This window comes from Dipodomys spectabilis, unplaced genomic scaffold (genome assembly GCF_019054845.1).
Source record: "Dipodomys spectabilis isolate Male_0828 unplaced genomic scaffold, ASM1905484v1 ptg000268l, whole genome shotgun sequence".
NCBI lineage: Eukaryota > Metazoa > Chordata > Mammalia > Rodentia > Heteromyidae > Dipodomys > Dipodomys spectabilis.
In genome coordinates this window covers 3,646,500-3,652,081 of record NW_024870945.1, presented here as the reverse complement: position 1 = coordinate 3,652,081, position 5,582 = coordinate 3,646,500, and the positions used below count along the sequence as shown (strand labels likewise).

The 5,582-nt window shown below is 36.4% G+C and overlaps 1 non-coding gene across 1 annotated transcript; it reads left to right on the top strand.

The window, feature by feature from the left end:
- Positions 1 to 3,130: 3,130 nt before the first annotated feature.
- Positions 3,131 to 3,237, top strand: LOC122125950. Its single transcript, XR_006150811.1, has one exon. It is a non-coding gene; the product is annotated as a U6 spliceosomal RNA (small nuclear RNA).
- The last annotated feature ends 2,345 nt before the right edge of the window (positions 3,238 to 5,582 follow it).

The window sequence follows — 5,582 nt, the reverse complement described above, 5'->3', positions numbered from 1 at the left end:
AGCTTTTCCCTGAGGGGCTAGCTTCTGAAGCAGTCACAGAGCCCAGCCAGGAGCCATTCTCAGGGTTTATTTTTACTGAATTTCAATTGATTGTCTAGGCTGCTGTAGGGAGAGGCAGCCCCTGGCTCTGTTTACCCAGTGAAGAAAGCCATCCTGGGGCTGGCGCAGGCAAGGCTGGGTGAATTTTCCCTGCATAGAGCTGAGCCTGGCAAGTCAGGTTAGGTTCCTGTGACCTGCTAAATTACTTTTTGTTTTCATCCAAAGACTGAGTTGGAGCTAGCTGCTCAGTGAGGCCTTTGCCAGTATCAGAGATGGAGATCTCCGGTAGTGGGCAGGGAGGGGTGGCCTTCCCTTCTCTGCTCCCTGAGAAGGAGTGAGGAAATCATGCTTCTACTCACACAGGAGTCTGGTTCCTGGGTGATCTCTGGTCTGCGATCTGAAGGATGAAGATGTCTGCTCCTTGTCAGTTCTTGCTGGTGTTGAGTAGAATCCTCTCACCTGCTGCATCTGGCGCCTTTGTCGTAGACTCTCTGTGTTGCAGGTATGGCGCCTACAGCCGCAACCGCCCCCACCACAGCTGCAACCATAGCTGTTGGCAAGTGCTCAGATTTGTCTCCTTGCCCGGTTTTTTCCCTCTCTGGCCTAACTCTCTGTACTGTGCTGGCACACTTGGTGTGATTCTCCAGCTTAGGACTTTTCACTGGAGCACTAAAGCTGTTTTCTATGTGAGAGCTTGTTTAGCTTCCAGCTTCTCCTTCGATATCTTCCCTGAAGCATAAATTTAAATTTTAAATGATAAATTATTTTAAAATCGTTTCACTCGGGCACAGGTATGGATAGATAAGTGATGTGTGCAGAATCAGAATTATTCAGAAGGTTGTAAATGGATGCTTACCTAGTTTTCTCTCGGCTGGATCATAAAATACAGACTGTCCTAATTGGAAAAAGTTAGCCTTCTGAGATTTTCTGCATATAAACACTCCATCAACATTTTATTAGAGGATTATTCAAGATTAGCTATATGTTGATTGATAATGACTGATCATGACAGAAAGTTGAGAGAAAACCATCTACACTTCAGTGAGGTTCTGATTTGTGCTTCACAAACTGTTATGAAAGTTCTACATGAGAATTCTAGCAGCTGCATTTTAAAAAGTCCTTGGGTTGTTACACTTTCTGATATTGTCTCAATTCAAGTACTTCTCCTTGGAGTTCCATACTATTCAATGATGCTGGATTAGCTCCTTGTTACAATTTGCAAACTGGTCTTTTTGATGAAATTTGTGCCTTTCGAAATTGCTCTCCAATTCCATCCTCAAACTGCATACAAAATTTATCTGAAAAAATTTGTATCTGTTGATTGTGCATACATATACTTTTAGTTTTCATTACAAATATAGAATGTATTAAAAATTCTCACAGCAATTATACTGCACTAGCTGGTGGGCAGATTCTAATGTAAATAATATACTGTGTTCATGTAGAGAATTAGAGTATCCAAAGTAATAAGCCTGTGGTCCTAAAACCAATACCTTACTTATATTGAGTGACAAATACAACTTCATATAAGTACAGAAGTTTTCCTTGTATGTTTTAATATATATTTTTATTATAAATACTGTACAGAGGGGTTACAGTTACATAAGTAGGGTAATGAGTACATTTCTTATTGAGCATTGTTACCCTCCCCTTTGTTTTTCCCCTACCATCCCTTCCCTTTACACCTCCCCACCTCCCCCATTCACCCATCCTCAGATAATGTGTCTTGTATATTTCATTGTTACAATGGGTCAACCAGTAACCTTTCCTTATATCATAAATGAAGAAATGCTGGCTTGATTTATGCTGATTCTACTTGTGTAGACACCTCTAAAATCACTGGCCTAATCCAAGAGCACATAAATGAAATGACATCATTTTTTTTGTCAGTTGATATAATTGTGTTCTACACATTTATTGACAGGTTACAAATTATTCTCAAACTTTAAAAATTAAAAATACTTTCTTTTTTTCTTATATTCTTGGCCAGGAAATCAGCAAGACCTCAGTCAGCATTTCTCACATAGGAATTTTCACATGGGTCAGTTAAATATATATGTAGAGTCCAATTTTTTGAGGACTCACTCATCTGCCTACAAATTCATGCTGGTTGTTGGAAAAAGAGCTCAAGTAAGGATGCCATTTAAAACCTTATAACTTTACTCTTTACCAGGTTATTCTCCTGCTAAATTGGTGGTTGAAAGTGTCTACAAGAGTAAACAATCCTTGAGGAGCAGGGAGACACCATATGACATACTTACTGAGGTTTCCAAGTGACTTGCTATCACTTGTACTGCATTTTGTAAGTCAAATCTCTCTAAAACTACCAGTTTTAAGAGATAAGAGGAGTGGTAAATGAACTCTTAGAGACAAATACATCTTCAACATATATTGTTTCTAGTATTAAGTTTAAGGCATATTCAACAACTGGTGAAACTTGTGTTGGCTGTAATTATGTGTCTTTCTCCATGTGTGCATGTATACGTGTGTATATGTATGTGTGTGAATAGTAACATACATGCGTACATTATGGCTTATATCATCATTTATTCCTTGCTATCAAATAAAGTAAGGAATCCCTAAAGTTTTAACAGAAACTGTAAAGTCTTAACTCTTCACTCTGCTTCTTTACACAAAGACTTTGCAACTTCTCATTAATAAAGTTTCCATAAACTCTGAAATGTACATACTTAGTACTTAATGTCTGTTACCATAAATCTTAAATACTTTATAGAAAAGGTTTATACCTGCCAAATGGTCCTATTTTGGGCACATATAAGCAAAATCCCAAAATTAAGCATATTTAAAACCTTAAAACTTTTAACAAACCTAAACACTTGCTGCAATGTTCATTTTGACAGGTGCCTTGTATAGAATAATTGAATTCCTCCTCCTACACATCTCTTGAACTACAAATATCTGGAATTATTTTGTTTTTGGCATGTCTATCTTGATTTTATTCCTAAATGTTTGCTTATGTAAGAAATATATGATTCTAAAATTTCACAACAATTCTTTTGAACTTAATTTTGTTGAATTGTCTAGTTTAATAAAATCAATAAAAATTATACTTTATATAAAAAAATGTTCTGTACTCAATTTAGTATCACATACACTAACATTGGAATAATACAGAGAAGATTAGCATGCCCCCTGTGCAAGTATGTCATGAAAATTTGTGTAGCATTCCATATTTTTACAACAACAGATGCTGAAAGGTGTGTGGTCACAAGGGAATCGTACTGAATTCTTGGTAGGAGTGTAAACTTGTTCAAATACTTTGGAAAGCAGTATGGAGGTTCCTCAAAAGACTCTACATAAAACTCCCGTATGACACAGTAATCCCACTTTTGGGGATTTACCCAAATGATCATAAACAAGACCATACTAAAACTACCAGCATAACTATGTTGATTGCAACATTATTTATGATAGCTAAGATATGAATCCAAACCAAATGCCCCCATTAGATGAATGGATCAAGAAAATACGGTATATTTACACAATGGAATTCTATGCCTCCATCAGAAAGAATGACATCTCCCAATTTGTTAGGAAATGGAAAGACTTGGAAAAAAATTTATTGACTGAAGTATGCCAAGTCTAAAGAAACATAGGTCCCATGATTTCCCTTATTTTCAATAACAAATGTATGTCTGGGATAAGCAGAAAAGTTCAAAAGATATGTGCATATAACCAGATAAAATGATGTTAAAGAAATTGAACCCCAAAATAGGGACACAAGTGGTTTTTTGTTTCTTGCTCTTGTTTCTCAGGTACTTATAATGTGTGATGTCAATTTTTTGTTTTTTTGTATGTTTCTCCCCACGATATAACCCCTGTTTTCTCTGTGTTTGAAGTTGGTGCACTTACATCTTGTATGTATGCTTCTCTAATTTGGGGAGGGGAAGGGAAAAAATGCTCAAATAGGGATACAGGTTGACCCATTGTAACAATGAGATGCACAAGACACTATGTTGAAAAATGAAGTTTACAATTTAGGCGGAGGAAGGAAGGGGGAGGGGAGTGTACTTGTGGAGGTGGGAGGGAAGGGATGGTATGGGAAATATAAAGGAGGAGGTAACAATGCTTGTTAGGAAATGTACTAGTTTCCTTGTTCTTGTAAATGTGACCCCTGTGCACAGTATTATTTCAATAAAAAACATATAAAAATGTTCTGAGATGGAAGAGTTTATTTCCTGTATTTTACCCATATAATATCGTTAACAAAGAAATTAATGCAGAACACTGATATGACGGTAATTTGAATAAATGTGTGTGTGTGTGAGTAAGGCAGTGCTCAAGGAAACACGTGCGTGCATGTGAACACACGCCATGCATGTATATTGGCGTGCTCAGAGTTTAAAATCAGGGCTTCAAGGTCTTGCTAGGCCTTTCCTATCTAGATTGGTGAGCTACTATATGAGCTACATCTCAATTCCTGGCTCTTTGCTAGTTCATTAAACATTTTGAAAAATAATTTCATGAAGTTTTTTTTTTTGGCCCTGATTGGCTCCCAAGTGTTATCCACAGAAATCAGACTCCAGAGCAAATATTCAGAGTAGATAGGATTATAGGTGTGACCAGCCAGCACAAGGCTTTTAGAACAATTTTAAAAAATAAAAGAAAATTTACTTCATGGGGGCCTGTTTTATCATCTCCTAATTTGAAAACCTTTTGAAGTGAGTATATGTCAGTTTGGGGATTGTTAAAAGATAGTAAGTGATGATATTTAAAAGTTTTAGTACTTTTTAAAAATGAAACTGGAACTGTGTGACAGAAGAAATTTGGCTGTCTTCGGACCTCAATTTGTAAGCTCAGCTCTGTGTTTGATAACCCAATGTCACCAACACATTCTGTGTTGAAGACAAAATGTGATAGAAAACAATCACCAAGGGCAATATTTGCTATGCTATTATTTCTTGGACAAAATGAATATTGAATTGAGAGTGTAAGAGAATGGAGAGATTTTACCCACCTTTTTGGTATTGCTGAAAGACTTTTGGAAACTTTGACTCATTTCCTTCCTCACTGTGTGTGTCTTTGGGCCATGCACTTAGTGTCTTTAGCTACAATTTTTCCCAACACTACAATGGTAATAACATTAACATTATAGCGAATGTTATCTTAAGAATTAAGAGAATAAGACTTGTGAATCACTTAACATAAACCTGTGAATGAGCTTTGAGTTTAGCCAGCATTCTTTTTTAAATACCAAATAGAATATGATAAGTAATACAAAAACCATTCCATGTAGTGTGAGCAACCAGAAGTAATATCTATTGACCATGCTCTGCTTCCAAGGAAGCCAGGTGGATAACTTCTCATGCTGTAAAACAAACTGGTTATCTTATGTCGTGATAGTGTAAAAGTATCAGGGACAGAACGATGAAGAAATGTTGTAGACAGAGGTGAAATCCATATGAAAATGTGCAAATCTGATAGAACATAAAAGTATCTGAGCAGTATATTGTGTTTTACATCATTTAAGTTACATCGCAAAGATTAGGAAGACCTGGAAGAATAAATTGTCTTTTTGATAT